We start from the raw sequence: 24,552 nt of genomic DNA on the forward strand, positions 1-24,552 counted from the left end.
TTCTTGTACATGTACATGTACAGAAACATACATATGTTTGTTTATATGGTATATACCTTCATACATAATTACATACTATATACATATGTATGTGAGCAAGAATGTGCTTTGTAAGAAACATGCCCTTAAACGGTTAAAGTAGAGTAAAAAAAAAATGTTGAGTTAAGTTACACAATTTCACATACTTGGAAAATATTTTTTAATAGAGCTGCCAACTGGTTTTGTAAAAAAAAATCTTGATTTGGTAGTCTACAACTAAATTCGTGCAATTCGCCAAGAGATGGTGTAACTTGTTTTATGCCATTGTTTAATATTCTAAACTTGCGTTGGAAAGCTACTGTCCTCGTGATTTCCTTTTTCTTTTTCAGTATATGCGTAGGCCATACACTTGAAGCGTAAAAAACAATAATTTTTTTCTTACGCAAATATGTCGCACTTTGTGCCTGAGAGAGTGTTTTTGCGGTGAGTTTTTCTTCAATACTATTCCATTAAGAAACCCTAAGCCAAAAGTCAACGTATTTTGGTGGAAGTTTATGGTAACTATTCTCTAAGTGGATGAACAAGCCAAAAGTCGTTTACACGATTTAAAAGTGGTAATTTCGGCGTGGAAGACGAAAAACGTTCTTTGCGGTCAAAATATTTTCAAGATGAAGAACTGGAAGCATTACTGGATGCTGATTATTGCCAAACACAAGAAAAGACCGCAAAATTTTCGCGAGTCAAAGACACAAAACGTTTAAAAGCAGCCGGATAGAAGCCAAGAGACATTGAAAGACGTCTTTGGTCGTGGTAGAATCGCTGCTTGAACGCTAAAATAGAAATACCTATGTTTTGCATCGGATTGTGACTGGTGATGAAAAGTAGATCCTTTACGATAACTCTAAATGTAAAAAGTCATATGTAAAACCTGGCCAACCAGCTAAACCAACGGCAATACCGAACATCTCTGACGCCATGGTGAATGACTCTTTTTTGATGGGATTAGAGGGGCGTGCGGTATTATGAGCTTCTAAAACTGGTTGAAACCATTAATTGGGAACACTGCCGATAACCACTCATCACATTGAAGTGAGCAATTGCCGAAAAATGCCTGAAATTTTCGACTAGACATGAGGAAAGGATTTTCCATCATAACAAGTTTCGGACTCATGTTGCAAGACTAGTTAAAAACTGTTTGGAAATCGGCGGCTGGAAAGTTCTGCTTCATCTGCCTTATAGCCTAAGCTTTGCGCTTTTTGGCTACTATTTGTTCCGATCGATGCAGAACGCCCTCACTGAAATACGGTTCAAATTAGAAGAAGGTATCAAAAATTGGCTTGATTCCTTCTTGGCCGCAAAGGCGACGCAGTGTTTTTGGGTTGAAATCCACAAATTGCATGAATGATGCGAAAATTTATAGCTTCAGATGGACAATATTTTGAGCAATACTATTGTACATGGTTTTCTTAAATAAAGGTTCAAATTAAAGACCCAATACATAAGTATGTATGTATATAAGGTATTTTAGAATTTAAAAAGTTTCCCTGTTTCTCAAATATTTTGTTTAATCCTGCCCTGTGTATCATTTTATTGTATACCAGGAAGGCGAAATTCTAAAAAAAAATCCATCATGTGATTTACTATACTTGTATATTATATTATATTCAGCCAGTGCATAGCCGCTCAAGAATTCGCCAAAAAAAAATTAATTAATTAAAGTATACTTTAGAGTCTCAAAAACATTATTTAATTTATTTCGTTAGCTTTATAAAATAAACAAATTCTATACGCGTTTTTCTTGAAACTACATTTTTCAAATCGCACCTATCCACTTGAAATTTTAATTATAACTCAAGGTAACAGTATCTAGGAAACTATCCAAGATTTTATTTTATTCCAGTACGCAAGGTATGTTATCTAACCTACTATAATTCACAGGCCTAGCATTGTTGTTGTGATTGTCATATATTTTTGCTAGTAATATATTTTAGCAAGTTCGATAATGTAGACCTTATACTAGGGTTGGTATAAAAAAATCGAATAACTTTTGAACGATGAGGTTTATAAAAAATTATTACACATCATACTTGTACAAAATTCTGAGAGACGAGACATTTTTTTCAAAAAGTAGATAGATATAGAGATATGAATTTTCTTTCCACTAATAAGAAAAAATGGGAAACGAAAAAGCAAAGTGCCTTCCTATTAATATTAACAGCTCATACTTGAAAGTAAATTTTTTGAGATGTCTACCAACCTAATTTCAGGCTATATATTGTAGAAAATCGATTTATTGACCCACCCTACCTTATACATGCATATTTACATGTCTATGTACACACAAATAAAATATATTCACGTCTAACGTTCAAAGAATATGTGTAATGCTACTAAAAAGCCTGTTTCTGTTTAGTGCCAACAGCACATGACCTTTTACCTTCGCGTACAACGGAAATGTACCTGTTTGCCAAATTGCCCGGGGCGTAGCGTGTTTCTACAGAATTTTCCCACTCTTTTAAATACCAGAACACGTTGTGATTCAGCGTAAACACCTCAACGCAATTGTATGTGTGTTCGTGTGTGTGTGTGTGTGTAGAAACAATTTCGAGCAACGCGTTGGTCGTCCATCCGGAGCTGGAATGAATATGCAGTTCCGTAAAACGCCAATAGCGAGAAAACGTCGAAAGCAGCGAAAACGAACGTGAAGAAGCAAAGAAAAGCGAGCAAACAAACGGGCAAACAGCCAAACAAGTAAAGATAAGAAAATCAAATAAATAATGATGACTTCAAAGGGTTTAGAAAGAGAGAAAAAGGCGAACGAAGTGAAACAAAAACACATCATAAATGTATGTGGATGTGTATGTGTAGGCATTAGGGACACAAAGGCGAAAACGCATGACAATAATAACTACAATAACTATAAATGCAACAACAACACTATCATTAACAACAATAACAGCAGCAACAGCATTTAAAGGTAAACAATGGAGAGCAAAGCGTGAACGCGTTAGACAAATCGTGAAAATCTATGCTTTGTTGGCATAAAGTGAAGTTGTTGCTACACATCCAACACGCTCTGTGTGTGGTGTTGCATGGGAAAATCTCATTGTTGCTGCTGCTGCTGCTGTTTGTCGCCATATGCATGACAGCCGCCACAAGCACAACACGCAAAAGCTACTTGCTATACTTTTTGTTGTTGTTGCTATTATGGTCGGCCAAAAAGCTAACAAACAGATGACAGCATCGGATGCACCATATTACCTATACTTATGCATCATATAAATATGTATGTACATGTGTAGTATATGTGGCGTGCCAAAAAGTTGGACGGCGGCAGTAACAGCAGCTGCTCATTAAACAATGCCCCAAATAATATATAATTACATACGAATATTATAAAGCAACAACACGGCCACAAAAGGTAACGATGGTACGAGTATAACAATACAATTTTAAAATAATGTCATAAAAATGAAGAGGAAGACATGTGGTAGCTTAAGCTAAAGACAGTGTGGAGCGTGTTGAGCATTGCAAATATATATATATATGTACATTAGGGTTGGTCTAAAAAAACTTTTTTTTGCTTAACCTGAGGGTAAAATTTGTAGATTATAAAAACAGAACTTTTTTGGAAATTTTTTTTAACATCTAGAGGCGGCCCACTTACTTTTAAAGTAAATTTCGAGTTAAAATATATATGTACATTAGGGCATGGTACTTTATGATTTTCGGGCATTATTTTGTAAAAAATAAAAAAATTTAAGAATTATCTTTTACGATTTAAGTTTGGACTTTGATCTCGAATAAATTTTGAGTGAGTAGACTTAGTAAGAAATCATATTGTTAAATTTTCAACAAGAATATGTTTTCCATTTCACTCTGCAATAATTTGTTCTAATGTATGTATAGGAAATCAAAAATTACAAGATTAAGAGCTTAAACTTTACTAAAATTGTTTCGTCATTTCAGACGATATTTTCACGATATTTAGGGGAAAAAGTTAAAGATTTTTTTGCCCACCATAATTTACTTATGTACATACATGCATGTATATTTATACCTCTCATTATTGTTATGTGCCACACATATTTGTTTGTGTGTATGTGACATATTTCGCACACTTGCAACGCAAATTAATTGGAAATTTATGCGTTGAAGGTGTGCTCGGACAGACAGGCAGCAGGTACCGACAAAAGCGCTGGAGGTAGCGAAAAGAGATGCAAATTTATGAACAGACTTATTTACACAAAGTATTATATATATAATCTATACTGTAAGCATATGTACATACTAAATGTATAACTGTGTTCTTAACTCATAATCGTTAAAATCTAGAAGCAAAGGCATAATCACAGAAATTGTTGCAGTTCTTCTACATCGTACCATGTATGAACCAACCACCTTCGATTCACAGTTACTCTGCTCGCTTAGCAAAAAAATTACATGTGCTTTTCTTGCGACAACTCTCCAAAAATTATCAGAGAAAATCAAAAGACAATGCCGAGTATTAGTATAATGCTAGAGCAATAACTCAACTCAATACGGCTTCTTTTTAAAAAAATTTACATGTGAAAGGAACATCATGACCATGTGAAAGGAACTGCTGGATTCCTTCCAAGTGATATAATCACTTGTCATTCGATGCATATTATTATATATTATGCCGGTTTGGTAGGGTTATACCAGTTTTTTGTTCGATTCACCACTCTTCAATGATTGGTTGAACGAATACAGCTGCTACCACTCAGAAATTCACATCTAAGGAAAAGATAAATATATGAATATCGAAATGATAATATTTAAAATTAGATTACGCCAACTTTTATACCAATTTCGAACATTTTTGACACTTGGCATTACTCAAAATTCAGTCTACTTGAACATGAGGCTTATATTCATAAATTCTGTTAAAATTTTTTTTTTTTGCTGAATATTAACAATTAAAATAAGTAAATCTTGCAAAAACATAACACAATTCACACATTTTTAGAGAACATTAATAAACAATATGTTTCAAATTCCAATTTTCTATCTCATAAAGGTTCTCACGTCTGATACGCTCGAAATTTTGCATAATTAAAGGTAGCTTTAAAAATAAAACAGTTCGAAAATGTTGATGTTTGATACGAGAATGCAAAGTTTAACACTTTAACACATGGTTTTTTTTGTTTGTTCAAAATTCTTTTTATTTATTAATATATAATAATAGCCATCAAGAGCGACACAATTATTCCAGCGCCGCTCTCACATTTCAAGACCACTTTTGTAAAAAATTTTGTCTTCTGACTCAAAATAGGCCTCAGTTTCAGTGATAACCACTTCATTCGAGCGAAATTTCTTAACGGCGAGCATTGTTTAAGCTTTCGAAACCGTCTTTTCAAGCATCATTAACCCAATATATTTAGATAAAGTCTCGTTGAAACTACAAACAGTACAGACTAAATCACTCACATTTTAGTTAAGAATAAAACAACAAACCTTTCAATATTTTCAAATAATTATTTATTTAAGGAAATTCTCCGACAGAAATCGGGTAAAAAAATATTTTTCAAAAATTATCTTCTTTAATCAATACCAACAGAAAAATATTCCGAAAATGCATAAAACAAGTCACTATACGATAGAAATATAGAATATAAAATTGACTTAATAAATGACTAATATAATAATAATATTGTCGCGATACAGCGTTTGGTTGTTTTTTTTTGGAAAGTGTTGCTGAAATTATGAAGCTTCTCACAAAAACATTCGAGTGTCTTTCACTTGAAGGATTCGATAGAATAAGTCAAGAATCTATCTTCTGAAAGTTATGCGTTCTTATACTTGTATATAGCGCGGACTGTCAGTTTTGGGTTCGAACAAAATTTTCGAACGAAATAAAAAATTAGCCTGTTACCATTTAGCTCACGAAGAGTAGTGCACCTTTGGGCGTATTTTTGTTTGAAAAAAAACCTGCATCTATCAGTTGATCAGAATGCTTTTAATCTCAGAGGATCCCCCAAAATACATAAATCTGCAAGTTCTAATAACATTATTCTTCCGAAATTAGTGACATCACTTCGAAAACGCTAATTTTTTGACGATTACTTCAAAAACGAGAATTTCTTTTCGGTAATTTCTCAGTAGCAGTCTCATATGCAAATTATGTGACACATAAGGCTTCCTGAATTCGAATTCGTCGCTTCTTGATTATTCTTTTTTCAATTTGCTGGCCACAATTATGTTGTTGCTGCTGCTGCTGCTCCTCAACACATTAACCTTATATTAAAATACATAAATTAGTTTGTTGTTATTGTTGTATTGTGCAGTTGACAGTTAGCAAGTGGGTTGCATATTTTTCAACATCTTAGTTTTTTGCGCTGATTTATGATTATATGCGCATGCAACACGCACACAAACACAAACACACACGCACACAGATGCTGAGCTGAGCTCGGCGCGTTTGTTGCTTTGTGCGCTAGCGAGAAGTTCGTGGGTGTGCAAGTGAGTGGCATACGAATATAGAGTTATGCATGCCTCTTGGCTGCGCGTCCGTTTGATGGTGTGTTGCACAAAAAAAAAACAATAAGATAGCAAAAAATCTCGGCATCCCGCTGTTGCCATAATGTGGCAGTTTTTGGCAACTGCCGCAGCAACATGTGCAGGTTGCAACTTGTCAGCATGAAAGGCGGGCGCCAGCAAAAAAGAGGTGTGTATACACATATTCATATGTATGTTTATATGTGTGTGTCATGCATTTTCATGCTCGTTAAGAGGAAGTTGCTCAATGTTTTGTTGTTGCATATTGCTTTTTGGCCAAAATGTGCCACACATACCCACATCTAAACACATATGCAATAGCAACACGGGCGACAATTCTCAGGCGATCATAAATTCTTACACACACACATACATATCTGATTTGCAGAAGCTATGAGCCCACATTTGTATGCCGCTTTGTAGGCTTCCAGTCTTTCTCTTTTACTTTTAGTGGCAGACATACATATGTATGTATTACACTTTATATATGTATATACATACATATATTATATATAAACACATAAGTACATATGATGTGCAATTTACCGTTGTACTGTTCGATTTTCAGCGTCTGCTGCCACTTTTTTTCCAAGCTTCCCTCCACTGGCTGCTTGCCTCAACTTGTCTTGCCTGCATTGTTTATTGTTTATCGCGTTAGCTTTTGTTCTTGCCACAACTTTTAGGTCAATGAAATTCATAATTTCGCTCAGCGACCGCTTTATAAAAAGCCATCACTTTGCTACAGTGAAAACTGTGTAAATTTCTTGCTTTTCAAGTGAGCTGTGAATTTTGTGGCCCGCCTGGCAAGTTGCCTTTTTTGTTGCACGGCTGCAAAATAATAAGAACAGCTAAGCTTCAGAAAAAAACTAGTGTACATATCACACTTTTGGAAGCAGCCGCTAAGGTGACGTCAGCAATAAGCAAGAGGCGTTACGAGCTTTTAGCTGTAGAGACTTTGTGTAAAAGCACATCAAGCTTTGTATTACCGTTTAAGATATTTGTATCTCCCCAGAACGCTTTTGTTACAGCAAATACGTCTCTTATTTAAGATTACCTCGGCGTTTCACACTATCGAGGACGACGGAGCCAAAGTGGTTCTTTTATACGACAATCATATTTTCTCCTTCATATTTTTTTTGTTCAGTGACCTGACCGAATCCTACCAGGATCAGCTTAGACTGAGAATGCTATGAAATTAGACCAACTACTACTTAGTTAGCAATGATTCTAGTTATTAGTGCTTAAGCAAAGTGTATTCTGATTGTACATAGTCTTACTATTCTCAAAACTTTTTGTGCTCACTCATTTCTCACTAATCTCTTTTGACACTAATTTCTGTGCAGATTTCATTGTTTGATGTCTGGACATACGAATCTTATGCAGGATGATAATTATATTCTATTTTAACTTCAAGCAAAAAAAAAAAAAGAAAACACTGGAATAATTTCCATATATATTTTTCAATGCAGTTTTTTAGTGATTATGCAAGCTCTCAGCTACCAGAAATCTAGTATTTTCTCTAAGACAAGTTATATTATGATAAAAACTAAATATAGAAACCTAAATATTTTTCTTGTGAGATTGATGCCCTTAATAAGTGTGGCTTAGAGGTTATCGCTGCTGTGTAGCGAGCGGTGTTTTCAAACTGTGGTCACTAGCACTGGAAAATGGACCAAGAGCTAAGACTGCTTAAAAAAAATTCTATACAGAAATTGTTGATGAAATTCAAAGTGCAATATTGGATAAATGTAGCCTAAAAAGGCTGCAGGTTACTGAGATTATAAGCATTTTAATTACAAAAACAATAGTTTTTCTTTACGTAAAATTTCGTGGGTGCAAATCCGCTTAATGCATGGTGAATGCAACCATTTTTTTCCCTTAAAGACATATATGGTGATCTTAGATTGAAAATTGGACAAGGTTTTTCACCACTTCATTGCTAGTGAAATTGGCATTGATTATGGATGAATTGCACTCAAAGATCTTCATGCTAAGGTGGGTTTGTTTGAGATCTTTATTTCAAATGAATAGAATGTGTTGTGTGTAGGTTAGAAACTTCCTGCACTATTACCGCTTTCACCAAATTTATATAACCGAAACATAAATGAGAGGGCGTAGGTCGAAAAATGGCCATCGCTGAAGGAAAAACCTACCTTGATTTTGATATCTTGATTTTGATCGGTCAGTTTGTATGGCAGCTATATAGTATAGTGGTCCCATCTGAACCATATATTATATCTGGGGATAGTAGTTGCCTTGGACAATTGTATATGTCAAATTTTGTGAAGATATCTTGTTAACTGAAAAAGTTTTCATACAAGAACACGAATTTGAACCTTCAGCTATATGCTATAGTGAACTGATATCGGCAATTCCGACAAATAAGCAGCTTCTTAAGAAGGAAAGTACGTGAGCAAAATTTCAGATCGATATCTGTGGGACTACTTTGGGCATATACAGATGGACAGACAGACAGACATGACAAAATCGATCAAGCTCGTCACGTTGATCATCCTTGTACAGTATATATTTTAAAGCGTCTCCGACGTTAGTTTCTGGGTGTTATATTAAATGGGTGGGGTATAAAAACTAAAGATTGCTATTAAATATTTCGTTTTTTGTTTGCTTAATTTCTATTAGTTCCGTTAACCTTTGTTTGGCAGCTAAAAACTTCAAACACTTTTCGAATGAACTTGAGAATTAGCATATAAATGCTATAAAAATGGCAGTGATTAAGAGGTATTAATTTAAAAAAATACCAACACCAACAATTAGAAATAGTGCAATTAAAACAAATAGCTTTTTATTATATAAATAATGGCCGACGAAATCACAAAGAGCACAAAACAATAACGTTGTAGCAAACTGGTTGGCAAGATTTGTATGAGGGTAAGACTAAGCATAGCTTAATTGAGAATAATTAAATTTGTGAAATCAACATCAACAGGTATGAAGCAGCCAAAGTGTTCTTATATGCAAATGTTACAAAAAAAACGCGCAGGTAAAGAAAGGAAGGCAAGTGTCGTGGCTGAGAATCGAATGAAAAGCAAAAGTGAAACAAAAGTTTGGTGAAATGCTGGATATTTGTTGTTAGAACATTGGGCATGGAGTGGTAAAGATAGTGCGAACCTGCGAAGCGATCACAAGATGTACATAAGCAACTTTACCTATGACAACAGATGAGGTGTTGTTGTTGTTGTTTTTGTAGTGCGTAAGCCACACGCTCGTTGACTATTTCAACTAGACGACCAATTGACCGCGCACGTCGCCGTGCATGCGTACAACGCACAGGCAAATAAATTTAAGTGTATGCATACTTACATACATATATATATACATATACAGTACAATATAACTACATACATATATACGTGTATATATATTACAATTAAATTTATTTATTTTACTCGGTGCGTTTGTCAATTTATTTTATATTTTTCCCACTACGACCATAAGTCGCCACAGACAGGCTCTTAAGTGCGTGTGGGCGTTTAAAATATTTTTTCTTCCATTATTTCATTTCGTTTTCTTTTCAGTATATTGAATTTATTCATCTCAAGTTACACTTGAGTGACAAACTAAACGCGTGGTTAGACGTATTAGTCGGTGTTGTTGTTGGGATTGATTCGTCTCGCTGAGATTGGCGTTTGATGGCAGCGCGTTAAGCGTTAAGATTCTGCGAGGCCAAGTTTAAAGCACTGTATATATACCTATAAATATACATTAGGGTAGGCTCAAAACCGAATCGAATCGAGGGGTTAAAATGTACTTAAATACATTGCCGAAAATTTCTCATCATGGCAGGATTTTTAGCTTCATTTGAAAATATGTCGGTCAGCATGCAAAGTTTCACATTTAAATAACACACAAAAAATCTGTTTTTTTTTAAAAATACCATAGTTTTGAAATCGTGTAGTATATATTTTTTTTACATTGAGTATTCTTGTGGAGCATAAATTTCCTAAAAAGCTTACCGCTATGTGATTTTTGTTAACTTAAAAGTTTTAGTTTTTTTAGACACAACCTAATACACACATATTATATATTGTATATATATATATACAAGTATAAATGTATTTATATACATATTGGAATTATGTGCTGTATATATGTATATGTACCTAAGTCAGTTAGAAGTGAAAAGGTGAAGTGCGTGCTTTCGATTTGGTAAATTTTAGGTAGTTTTAAGTGTTTTGATTCCGGTTCCGGTTTTTAAGTTCTCTGCTTCAAGAGCTAAGTATATTGGATTAATTTTGTATTACGAGAAAAGCATTTTGAACTATTTTTAAGATTTTTGAATAGAGTAAAAGAGTTATAATAGTTCAGTTTCAGTATCTGAAATATGACCTAGAATATTAAAAGAATCCAATTAAAGATACCAAACATACAAGAACGAAATCTGAAAAATTTATGATTTATTTATAATTTATTTGTCAGAGGAAAAATTCTTGAAAATATTTAAAGTAAGCTTAATGGATTCTGAACTAACCGTGAGCTGTATACTTAGATTATCAGAGGGTTCTTAAAACAGTGTTTAGTAAGAATGTCTAGATGGGAGGAGTAACGGACTGCTCGATTAATTAGGAGACCTTAGATCTTAAGCCATTGAGATCGATGAAAATTCTAGTACTAGTTTTAATTTCAAGCAGTTTTTTTACTTGGAAAGCCTTTAATGAATATATTTCCCGTCAAATCGATTAAGTCGTTGAATGAAATGTTTACCGAAACGAAAAAGAAGAGCTTCCAAATGCTAGTTGGACTGGGACTGATCATTAAAAATCAACAATTGGCCATCTGTCAGGGGCAAGCTAACAAAACTGATTTCCATGGTTTTATCTCATATATTTTCTAGCTCTCGTTAGATTGCTTAAATATATTACATACATTTAAATATCTAGGTTTTTTATACAGAATTTTTATTATACCAGAAATTTTATTTTATTTCATATTGCCTTAAGGGTTCCCAAGATAGATGGTTAGAAATGAAATGAGGTTTGCACTGTAACGTAAGGTCTACTGGAGCCTCTCCTCTATCACAAGTACTCACAAAGGCCAAACACTCTTAGACATTTCAAATACCTGCTGAGCGCGATTCAGGCGATGTGGCCCCTATTCGGATAAATAGATCAATGCTTTAAACTGGCGTCTACAGATTGTAGTGCAGTCTAGAACAAGATGCTCAAGAGTTTCGGACTTAATATAACAAAAATGACAGTTTGAACAAGGGGCCATAAGTGCTGAATAGGTGCTTTTTGAGCATTTTAAATAATTTTGGAATACTTTTCAAAAAACTGTGATGGGCTTTCAGACAAGAGACTTTGATCTGTTTTCAACAAAATTTTGATTTTTTGCTTGGGCACTGCCAATAGAATTTGATTTTTTTTACTATTCGAAGAAGCACGGCGATAATCCCATGAGCCATTTGCTATTATACACCGAAACTACCCACTAACGGCTTGGCTTGTACCTATCTTTGGTTCTTTGGTTAGCGTCTGTCTTTGCCTGAACACAAATAAATGTTTATATTTATATAAAATGCTCCCCACTAATGGCTGTCACGGCATCGGAGCTGTGAATTTAATTTTAAATGCCAACGACAGTCGAAGCGATAAAAAGACTATCAACAACAAAAAATGCAACAACCAACTAAGTAAAATATTCTAAAATAAACGCATGCAAATTGACAAGGACACGCATGTCATGAAATGCTAAAGCAACCAGCAACAACAACAGCAACCAGCTAGTAATAAAAGTATAACAAGAGCGGCCAGCACACGCACTGCAGAATAGATAAAAAATTTCAATATTGCAAATTAAATTTGCGAACTTGACGTGCCTGACACTGACGACGACGACGACGACGACACAACCAGCCAGAGACAGCCGGAGACAAAGACGCAGCCACAGTCGGAGGCACCATCTACCAAGCGCTGTCAGCGACAAGGCAAGGTCTTGTGGTCCAGTGGGTTGGTGGTTGGCCTAAGACAGTGCGGCGGAGAGAACGCTTGTGGCTGGGCGAGATTTGTTAGCCAGTCGCTGGTCTGCTGCGTACCGATCGTGCTGGTGCGACAGACATTAATGGCCAACTCGTTGACTCGGTTGAAGGTTGAGCGCTGGCATTTGGAGGTTGCAGTTGCGAAAGATACGAAGCGTGGAGCTTGCGCCGGATATATTGTGCGCATAAAGTATGCGGCATAAGAAATGATAACGCGAAATATATGCGCTTGCATGCGTGTGTATGTATTCGCGCGCGAAGAATGCAAAAATGCGTGCAGCAACAATGTTGAGCAACTAGTGGCAGGGATAGTGATTGTTGTTGTAGTTGTAGTAGTGTTTTTATTACATATTTGTAGCTATTTGCAGTACATAATATATTATTGTTGTTTGTTGTTTTGATTTTTGCAGTAAGTTTTTCTTGTTGTAATTTTATGTTATTGTTGTTGTAATTTTTTGTTGTTGCCAATGTCAATAACTTTGCGGCATACCAAGCTGCTGTCGCTATCACCGAGGCTCATTTGACTACATACCACACGCTGTTGTTGTTGTAGCTGCTGCTGTTGCTATTGCAATTGCAGTAATGTTTTTCTTCTTTTTCTTTTTCCTTAAACTTTATACTTTTTTTGTTGTTGCTTTTTTCTCATCGCTGCTAGCATCTTTATCTACTAGCTGGCTGAACTCTATATTTATAGCAATGCCACAAAGTCAAGTTCTCGCTGCTGGCTGTTGCTGTAATTGTTGTTGTTAATGCTGTTGGTTTTTCTGTGTTTCTGTTTTTGTTGCTTTTTTGTGTGCTTTTTCTGTGCTGCTAAACCTACGCGTTGTCTAAGGAATTTCGAGCACTTAACACCACACACAGGAGCACCAACTTGCAAGATACGACACACACACACACCTATATGCATATAAAACTAATACCGTCACACATACACATACATAATACTTCAATAGTTGTATTTTTAGGCCTAGCCAGCACCACAAAGGTGCTCGAACTGAAGATGCAACATCGCGAAAAGTAAGTAAAAAAATATTAAAAATAAAAATAATAATAGAAGGAAATATAATATAAATAAATACATAAAAAACGCTGTAAATAACGCTCTGCATCATGTAATGTATGTGTGTGTGTTTGGAGGAAAGCCTCGAAAAAAACCAACAGCGGAAAGTCTAAAACCGGAATTTCGAATTTGTTGCCACAAAAGCGCACATGCAATCAAAGGCGCGCTGCACCGCGCTCAGCCAGCCAGACAGGCAAGCGAATCCAGTCGCGCCAAGCCGGCAGTGCAAACTCGTTTGGGCTTAGGCAAGCGTCAAGCCAAGCCAAGCCAAACGGCTCTGACTCCGGAACCAGCCATGCAACTAGTCAAGCATAGAAGGAAGGCACCTCTGAGCCGCGCACCTAAGCCAGCGCAATCGCAAACACAAATACACAGCGTTCTGCAAGCACCCAACCAATCCACCAAGCTGAGGCCAGCCGCGCGTGTGTTAGGAAATTCGCTTGAGCGCAGCTCGATTGGTTACGTTTTGGCGTTAAATTAAGCGAAAACTATGCGGTGTTGCAAATAGCGTTGCGGCCAATAGCTTGGGATGAACGCAATCGCAATGCCCCGCCGATGCCTCTAAAACGGGGTTTTGGAGGAAAAGAAGTAAGTAACTGATATGCCGATTGGGGCGAGTGTATTCGTCGGTCCCTGGCTGGTGCGGCGCTGTGTGCGTGGTAAGCAGATTTAGTGCGGTGCGGCATGCCGAATGCACATAAAGTACAATGACACATTCTAAGCTGGTGGCTGGTCGCTGGTGGCTGGTGGCGCACTTTAAGTGTAAGAACGTTGTAAGTAAGAGCTTTTTGGTGTGCACACCATGTTCCAGCATCAAAATGAAATATTCGTTTGCTGAATGTGGCAGTTAATGTGGCAAGTAACGATGGTTAATATATATAAAATGCAAAGTAGACATTTTAAACCTGCAGTAGAGTGCCGCAGTGTTGTGAAGCGGATGAGGAGAGGAGAAGAGAAATTGATTAAAAAACGAAGTTTGACTTCTGCTGGACAAAAAAAGCCCAGAGTGGCATGTAGATAGGTTATATTGCTTAAATAATTCTTTATTCTTAATTAGTTATTCTTATTAATCTTCGAAAATACAAAAAATAATATTTTGTTTTGTATATTGTTGTAAATCTATGCAATATCATATCTCGATTTAATACAACCCAATATCTTTCTAGGATATATGATGAACTATTTAAGTATCCTATCAAATCGTAATATTTGCTTAAAGTTCTCTGCTAGGATCATTTCGTTGTGATTCATTTTTAGATTTAGGCGATCACTTATAGATCTCGTGTAAAACACAATATTGGTTATTTCAAAAACTCAGTACTCCTCTGTCCTCTTGCTAAGCTTGGCAAGTGCTGGTCAACAACCAAAACTTGTGCGGATACGTGATCCTTCTAGCTCAAGGTGGAACGCAAGAGGTACTCTGAACTACTAGCAATGGTAGGTGTTCTGACTGGACATTGTCTAATAGGCTCACATGTCGTTAGGTTACATATCTTGTCAGACGCTGTATAGAAGAAGGCGAGATGAAATCATCAAAACACTTTCTTCGCAGCAGTCCAACTTTTGCCAGACTGCGCTTGAAACATCTCGGTAGACACAACTTCGGTGAATCTGCTGATATTGATTTTTGGTAGGCTCCAAGCGCTCGATTTATAGGGGTCTTGTGATCTATATCAAGAAGTTTTGGTAATCACAAAAGACCAGCGTTCACAGCTGTCCAAGTGGAATCTTGCGTTACTTTGGTGCGAAGATCAGCACTATGTTATGACCTAAGCTAAGCTATTCTTGTGATTGCTGTTTAATTTTAAACAGTTAATAATTTTAAGCTTTAAATATTAATCGGAAAAAGGAGTTTAGCCTATTCCATATACTTATATAATACAAGTATATATATAAATAAGATTAGGGATTTCGAATAAATTTTCTTTCGGTCGAAACCATTTGACAGATTTCTTTGAACCCCATTTTGAAGGCAATAACAAAGATTTGTATATAAAAATACCGGAAAATCAAGCTAAATTAGATTAGATGATATTTTTTTGGATTTCTTTTGAACATAAGCTCTAGGTCCATCCCAACTCGGTCATATTATCAAAAATAATTCTTTTAAGCTTTGTACTCAAATATTGTAGTACTGTATTCTGTGATTCTTTGGGACGATGAAAGATCTGAATCAAATCGTGCTTTACCAAACCCAACACAAAGTATTACATAATTAACAATTTGGTACAGTTTAATTTCTACAAAAGAGTCACTTGTAATATTGCAGGAAAAAACAACAAACGAGATTGCCAAATAACTGTTATTACTGCGATATGAAGCACTGTTGACTGTGACTGACGGAGGCTTAAAAACCGACACAGTATCTAAAAGTACTTGCGAACAAGCACAAGTATGCATTTACGAGAATATAAGTGCAATTTAAAGATACCCAGGTATATACGAGTATGTATACGCTTATTTAAGTGCTGACAGGGTTGCACAGGCGCAGCAAACACAAATGCAAATAATAAGTGGGTGTTTGTTATGAATTTCGACTCCACTGCACTTCAATTTTGCTTTCATTTCTCTTTTCCATACATTTTCGCTTTTTATTTCTGCTTTATTTGCCTCGACTCACCCACCTGTTGCCAACCGGGAGCGAGCATTCACTTGCCTGTTGCATACAGTCATATTTACTTAACTTTGGGATATTAGGAGCTTTGTATGTAAAGAAGTTGTGGCCGTGTATATAACAAGAATGTTGGCAGCACATAGTGAAGGACTTGGTAAGCGTACGCTTGTCCGCAGGGCATCCGTCAACTTCTTTAGGAAATTACATATAATTTTGTCGCCGTAATGAGGGGCGTGTTCGGTGATCAATAATGCGGCAAATATTAATGCAAAACTTCGGAGTCCACTTGTGATGCAAATAAAATGAGGCAGCGTTGTTTGAGAAATGTAAGAATTAATATAGTGTATATAGATATATATGCAAATTAAAGCAGCGCTTTCAGTCTCAATTATTATATACTACTTACATACATATATATACATAACGGAAGCTAATGAGCACAGTGAAACATTTTTGAAAGAATTTTTAGTCTATTTAAAAATGAAAACTGTTGGCAGGCCAAAGAAAAAACACAACTAAGAAGGAGTAAAGAGAGAAAACAAAAAAACAAATATAGGTGAGAATAACAAAGAGGTAAGAAATAGGGTCTTAGTAAGTCAAAAATATTGGTTGTTGAAGTGTGTACGTCAAAAGCAAAAAAAAAACATGAATTTTTGAGAAAAAAGAAGAGAACATTTAAGAGTTATGAAGAAACTCTGTTTAAGAAACTAAAATTAAACAGGTTAGTGTGCTTAGAAGCATTAAACATTTTTTTAATGTATTTAATTATTTAATTTTTATATATGGTAGGAGAACTTTCACGTTACATAACTTATAAACAATTAGCTAGTTGTTGCATAAGCAGATAAATTGACCATTATAGGTACCGTCGGATACCCTATAAAGATTACATAAGTATATAAATGATTACCGTAACAAGCTGAGTCGATTTAGTCATGCCCGGCTGTCTTAATATACTTGAATTAGTCTCTCAGTTTAGGAGATATCGATGTGAAATTTTGCAGAAATCCTTTTCTTGCCACAATGGCAGGCGTTCTTACTGAACACTGCCCAATAGGCACTCATGCGGAAGGTTAAAAATCTTGTCGGACGCAAGTTGTCAAAGTTGTATGTAGTGGGGTGAGGTGGAGACTTCCAAGCGCTATCTTCTCCATTGACCAGCTTTTGTTAGACTGAGGTTAAAATATCTCGGCGAACCAGGAGACATAGCCGAAACTAGCATTAGCCGTCTCAACAAATTTGTGATAAACTCAAAGCGCTTTGTCGTTTTGTGAGGGTCTTAGCATCAATTATATGTATAGGAGTGTTAGGTACCACAACAGACTGCACCGAACCTTTTCTGTTCAAGAAACTGCTCATTTGTTAGATATCGGAACAAATCTTCATAAAATTTGACATATTTGTATTAATGGAAGTGGCAATACTGTTTGTGGTAATTTTTTGCTTACAGTGCTTACAAATATATATTTTTACTGAGTAAAGCGCCTCAAATATAATTGCTCAAACATAATATTTTATAAAGGTCAGTAGTGATATACTTTAAAAATAGTTTTTACATCAAACAAATTAACAAAAAAAAAGAATAAAATAATTTTTCATTATTTGCGCATTTTTTATTTATTTGTGTATAGAGTATTTGCAGTTTTGAAAGGGTGCATTGGGTCAATGGCAACACCATTCATAAGCAAATTTAAGATATTTAAGTGAACACTTGTATTTAAAATTGAAATGTAGCTGAACAAATCGGCGGTTAAAATTGTAAATTTGAGACCGTAGCTTAAAAATATTAATTCAGAGAATTTGTAACACTTAACAGTATATAAAAGTATGCGCTAATTAAAAGCATGATATAGACTACGTAGCACCGAGTGGTGGGTATTATGGATATGACATTTGTTATTGCTGTTGTTTTTTATTTTTTATTTTTTTATATTTTTTTTTTGTTGTACTACACTTTTTGACCTCTGTCAACGTCGCCCTTTCAAAAGCATAAACACATAGCCTTCAATGTGCACTTAAAGCGAAGCCTTAGCAAATTCTCAAGCAATGGGGTTTGATTGTATGCGTATGCTTGTATGTTTGCGCTGCTACGTGGCTTAAGCGCCATGGACCTATACTCATAATTGACCAGGCGCCACACGATTTTCTCATTTGCATTTTTGGTCTAACGAACAACTGTTTTTGATATGTTTTCCGACAAGATTTTTCGTTTACGATTTCTTTTTGTATTTGTTAAATGCAAATGCAGTGCACTGCATAAGAGTTTAATGTGCGTGTGTGTGGCATATTTTAAAGTATATTAATTTGTTGTTGTTTTCGGTGAGAAATTGTAAATAAGTGAAAAAAAGTTGACTGTGGAAAAATGTGATTGCAAATATGCAAAAATGTTTGTGTGTGCATATATAAAGCAAGCTAAATATGCAAGCCTAGAAATGCAGTTTTTGTTGTTATACACATATACATATGTTTGTATCCATAAAATGCAAATGCTAAGTGCTGGCATTTTTTATTTCAGGCGAATGCTGGCGTGTGAGACACTGGCGACTATGTAAATATACAAACAAGTATATGTTAATATATTATGTATATACATATGTATGTATGGCTGTATGTATATATGTACATATATATATATGCAAGTGTATACACATATGTATGTTGGGGAAACCGCAAACCTGGTCATTAATGTCACCGCACAGCCACTGCTGCCGCCATCAATAACAACAATTACAAAAAAACACAACAACAACAAAAGCAAAAACAGACAAACATACACAAATATGTGCTTATAGCATGGCAAAACATATAAACTATGCATTTATTTCTATAATAGCAAAACTAGTTTATTGGTTTCATTGCATTTTTCCCAAGTGCCGATGCTTTGTTGTTTTTGCTTTAACACTTTTTGTATTTGTATACCCTGAACAGGATATATTAAGCTTGCCATGAAGTTTGTAATACCCAGAAGGAAATATTGAAGACCCTATAAGGTATACATATATAAATGATCAGCGTAACGAGCTGAGTCGATTTAGCCATGCTCGTCTGTCTATCTAGCCGTCTGTCTATACATACTCGAACTAGTTCCTCAGTTGCAGAGATATCGATCTGAAATTTTGCACACGTCCTTTTCTCCGCAAGAAGCTGCTCATTTGTTAGAACCGTCGATATCGGACCACTATAGCATATAGCTGTCATACAAACTGACTGCTCAAAATCAAAATAAAGATATTTTTATACCCTTTTATGCTTTAAGAAATTCACCTGTGAAGAGTATTATAGCTTCGGTGCAATCGAAGTTAACGTTTTTCTTGCTTTCAAATTTTTGTTTTTTTTTCTCCATTGTACACAATGCCACACACATATTTCATTTGTTTTCTCTTTTTTTCCGCTGCTGCCAATTCCAATTCCGATTCCATTTTCGATTTGTTGTTTGGGTCAATGTTATGCAAGCGATTTGCATTTGTTTCACTTTTTCTATTTTCTAGCAGAAAGCAATGCTTTGGCGTCTACTTTTTCGCAACCAACTTCACGCTGTGCGTTTAAAGTTGTTAATATTGTCTTATTTTACATTTTAATAATGATTTTCGTTGTAATACAACGTCGATACAGCAATAATTAAAATAAAAACAACAACAACAAATGTTGTATTAATTCATCATAACCGCATTTTTTTGCTTTCTTTGCCGGCGACGCCGAAAAATTATCATCATTAAGCTTATAAATATTTAAGACTTTAGCGTTAGCTAATTTTTGTTGTTGTTGTTTAAGTCGTAAGACGATAGCGTAAAAGCAAAATTTATAAAAAGTTATTTAATATGTATTTTATTAAACATTTAATTTTGTTTTGTTTTCTTTGCATTCCAGCGTGTTGGCGGCTTTAAATGTCGGAACTAATGAGGCGCGACGCAACGGTGAGAAATTTTCATGTGAATACATAAAAACCTATATGCCGAAGTATTTATTTAAATGTGAACATATACACACAACTATAGTGTGCAAACATATACGAGTACATATACACATACATATATATGAGTAAATAAAAAATTGTTTATGGAAAAAGGGGGTTTTGTGGTAAAACATGTAAAAAGAGATATAAATTTAATTGCTTAGAAGTAATTAAAGTTAATTGACATTGAAAACTATAAACTTTTTAAAATTTCTAAAAACTAATTTACGGAAAAATTTGAAATAAAAATTATAAATTATTAAAATATTTTTAATAAAAAATTAAAATTTAGGAGGGTGTGTTATAAGAGGGAGGGTGTGTTATAAGAGATGTATTGACCCGATTTTGTCCAGTTTTAGTATTACGATCATTACCAATAATAAATATTCTCTGAGTTTCGATAAGAGCCTCACATGTTGACCAATATATAAGGTATAATTTTAAGTAGATGTTTGAAAAGCCCTTAAATTAGGTATATGGGGGCTGGGGGCCGATTTCCTACGATTTGATCCATTTTAGGCACAGGGCACTCTTATTAAAAGCAGATTTTCTCTAAAGTTCATTAAAATACGAGTACTAACATATTGATCGATATATGCGATAAAAAATCAAAAAGAATTTCGGAAATATTTATATAAGGTATATGCAGGTATTGACCCGATTCAATTTATTTTTTGCACAAAGGCATGCTGTAAACATAAAAATATTCTCTCCTAATTGAAATACTAGATCTCACAGATTTACCGATATTTTCAACAAAATGTCAGCTACATAGACCGGTGTTCACAAATTCGATATCTGGGGGGGATATAACGTTAGTAGTTTTTAATATATTTGCATTCAACTTAGCATTAGACGAAGTCACGCCCAATTTGCAAAAGTTTTCAACCCGTAGATGCCCCTCCCCCTGCAACTCGCTGTTCAACATTGCAGTTTTGTATTTTTACTTGTGGCTTAGTTATGTCAATTTGTAGGTTTAACAGCATTTTGTGGGCGTGGCAATGGTCCGATTCAGCTCATCTACAATACCGGACTTATTTTGCCAAGGAACACTCGTTTCATCAAGATATCCAAATCTTCACTCAAGTTATAGCTTATACAGATGGTCGGACGGATGTCATCCTGATCATATACATATATATATATACATAACTCCATATCTATGTTGATTAGTTTTAGATGTTACAAATAACCGTTAGATGAAGAAAACTACAATATTTTGTAGCAGTTTAATTATAGAAAATTAGTTACCAAGATATAATATTAAAAATAATAATTTCCGTTTATCATTTTCATTAATCATAGTTCGCGCACTTATGTATACGAGTTTATTTTATCTGTCAGTAATAAAATCTTCTATAAATAAAATTTTCTACGGAAAATATGAATTCTAGACCATTACTCAACCTTTAAAGTATTTTTATTCGATAATTATCGCTCAACGATAAACTGTAGTAATTCAACAACAAACAGCTGTAGTTTATAGTCACAGCAATACAGTAGTAGACAATGTCATGGCACTCAGTTATTGTGGGAATATGAATGAGATTTTTTATAAATACGCGCTCGTTATAAATTGATTTCTATATAAATAAAAAATGCATGCAATTTATAACTCGACTCTTTTATTCTCACACATATAATATAATAATATAAATAAGCAAATGAGTATTGAACTTTTTATTAGCCGTCGACTTTCTATTTCCACAGTCAGTGCGCCATGGCGTATGAGTAATAATATTTATTGGAGAATTCAATGAACCATGTAACAGTATTTAAATCAATACATAAATAAGTAGTTAAAAAGTTGTATATATTCACTTCAAAGTAATATTTCACAGTTAAAATCAATTAGTAAATGTTAGCAACAACAACAATGCAGTTTTCAGCTTAACATACAAATTGCATTAAATTAATGAAAGAGAAATATTAAATCGGATAATTGCATTAAAAAGGTAATACAAGCAAAAAGGAATAAAATAAAAATAGCGAAAGCAATATTTAGGCAAATGTGAGATTCACTGTTATGAGTATGTGAGCGTGAAGCAACCAAAAGTTAATAAATAAACAAAATAAAATATTTCAATAATAATATTAAATCCAATTAAATACTTCTTTAGAGGGAAAAGTACACAAAGCAACGAACGCTAATGATGGAAATAGTACAGAAAATCACATCAACAACAACAACTGCCAAAATACTGAACAAAGTAAATAAATTAATTGAGAAAAAGTGTGTAGTTGCAAATAAAAAATGCAAATAATTGCTACAAATAAATGTTATAATAAAAAGTACCTGCTTTGTTGTTGTAGCATTGTAAATTTTTACGAATGCCGCATTTTAATATTGATGGTAATAACGGTAACTAATTTCCTGCATGTTTTTTCTTAATTTACTTCGTGCTGTCAACTTTTTTGCTATTTTCATATTATTGCCACATTTTTTAGTTTTGTTGTGACTTTTTTCGTTAATTTTCGTGATTGTTGATTTGGTCAATCGACAGCTCATATTTATATAATAACAAGCAAAAACGATTGAAAAATAAGTCGCTGTAGGCGAAAAGAAGGAAAGAAAAATTTGTTGTGGCTGTTTGTTGTTGCAAATAAGTTGTTTTGTCGGACTTTATATGTATATACAAGTGAAGACAAAAATTAAAAAATATAAAATGTTTGTTAATTGAATAAAAATGTATGTATTTGTGTAGGTAAATTATTTCCATAGACAATCAAAAAATCAACAAAGAATTTACTATAATTTTTGTGATGAAAAATATTTATTTAATTATTTATTTTTTAATTAAGGACTTTAATAAATTTCATGACAATGTGGTATAAGGAAGTTAAACATCTCTTAAAATAATACTATTTTTCGATAAATATTTGCAGTTAAACCACTAAATTACTTCTTTTGCACCAACAAGGGCATCTGTTTTGTATTAAAGCTTTAAGCTTTTTATAAAGTTGCTTATTTTCCTTTTGTAGGCTTACCTTTGAGATAATTTAATTTGTTCATTCAAAGATGCATTAAATAATTTACGATGTGCTGGTATGAAATCAAATACTAATTTTGAATGAGAAAGTAAAAAAAATTATTAAAAGTATTGACCATTGCCAGATCTAAACTCAAACAATAATCATAGAACAATATATTAAAAATAAAATTTTCAAGTATTTGAATAAAAATCTGAATAATCGCCTTTAAAATAGTCTCTTTTTGAGCCAATAAAAGCATGCCAACGCTAAACCCAATTTTACCTTCTCGTACATCTCATTTCATAAACCCCCGTCTAGTCTCCAGTATTGATGCGTTTGATGAATGTAGGAACCTAAGGCTACGTTGTCAAGCATCATTTTTGCAGCCTATACATGACGTCATGAATTTGAATTGATCCAAAAGAAAAATTGAGATCCTTTGCTATCTTCATGATGCCAAAACGACGATTTTCAAGCTGTTTCTTTAACTTTTTCGATGTTATCGTCATTAACATGAGTGAATGGACAATTCACATGAGGCAAGTTTTCGATGTCTTCGCGACTTTTACTGAGCAATTTGTGCCATTCAAATACTTGTGTTCGCGATAAACAATTCTGCAACATTTTCAAGCATTCTGTAGCCGTATTTTCATTGGAAACACAAAATTTCAAGCAAACTCGTTGTTAAATTTTTTTGCATAGTCAAAATCGTCAGACAAACCTCTGAAGTCTACCTGAGATCTGTTTTTTTTTTGAAAGTCGTTTTAACCACGTTTTAACCGTTGTTCAGTTCTCTAGAATGGTATGAGATGACTTTATAGGAACCGCGTTCAAAATTAGACCGATTTCAACCAAATTCGGTACCTAACATTCTTCTCATATTTCTATGTTATCATGCGAAAATGGGCGATTGAATTACAACCACGCCTATTTCCCATATAAATTCCATCTCGAACTAAAACGAACCAAAACTGTTCAAGCCCCTAGGTACTGAATATATGGACTAAAGCGCCTATAGTTGACTTTTTACCGAAAATATCGATCATTGTGTAAGATAATTGAAATTCATATAATAAAATAAATAAATGAAACTCTAAATAATAGTATGTTTTAGTGTCAAAAATGGGTTGAATCGGGTCAATACTTCCTTTAATATAAAATTTTGCCAACACCTAAAGTAATTTCTCGGGCTTTGATCCTTGTAAGTCGCGAGAGTATAAAATGTTCGGTTACACCAGCACTTAGAACTTCCTTACTTGTTTTTTATAAAATTTATTACTAAAATCACTAATTATTTTATGAGATATGATCAAAAATTTTGAAAATATATAAAATATTATTATAATTATTATAAAATCAATAAAAAGTCTATTCAAATTTATAAAATAAAGTTATTCTATAATCTGGATTTTATGAATATGAGGACAACAAGGACAAAGCATTAACAACAACATAAATAT

At 34.2% G+C, this 24,552-nt stretch overlaps 1 protein-coding gene across 4 annotated transcripts in view; it reads left to right on the forward strand.

Annotated features, from left to right (window-relative positions):
• The window catches only part of Shrm (shroom), a 270,258-nt gene that overhangs the window by 13,949 nt on the left and 231,757 nt on the right, over window positions 1–24,552 (forward strand). The window contains exon 2 of one of the 4 annotated variants that reach the window (XM_070109199.1): window positions 20,035–20,081. The exons of the other annotated variants lie outside the window; for them this stretch is intronic. The gene's annotated coding sequence lies outside the window, so the exon portion shown is untranslated. The remainder of the gene's footprint in view (window positions 1–20,034; window positions 20,082–24,552) is intronic. 4 annotated transcript variants of the gene reach the window in all.

This window comes from Bactrocera oleae, chromosome 4 (genome assembly GCF_042242935.1).
Source record: "Bactrocera oleae isolate idBacOlea1 chromosome 4, idBacOlea1, whole genome shotgun sequence".
Lineage (NCBI taxonomy): Eukaryota > Metazoa > Arthropoda > Insecta > Diptera > Tephritidae > Bactrocera > Bactrocera oleae.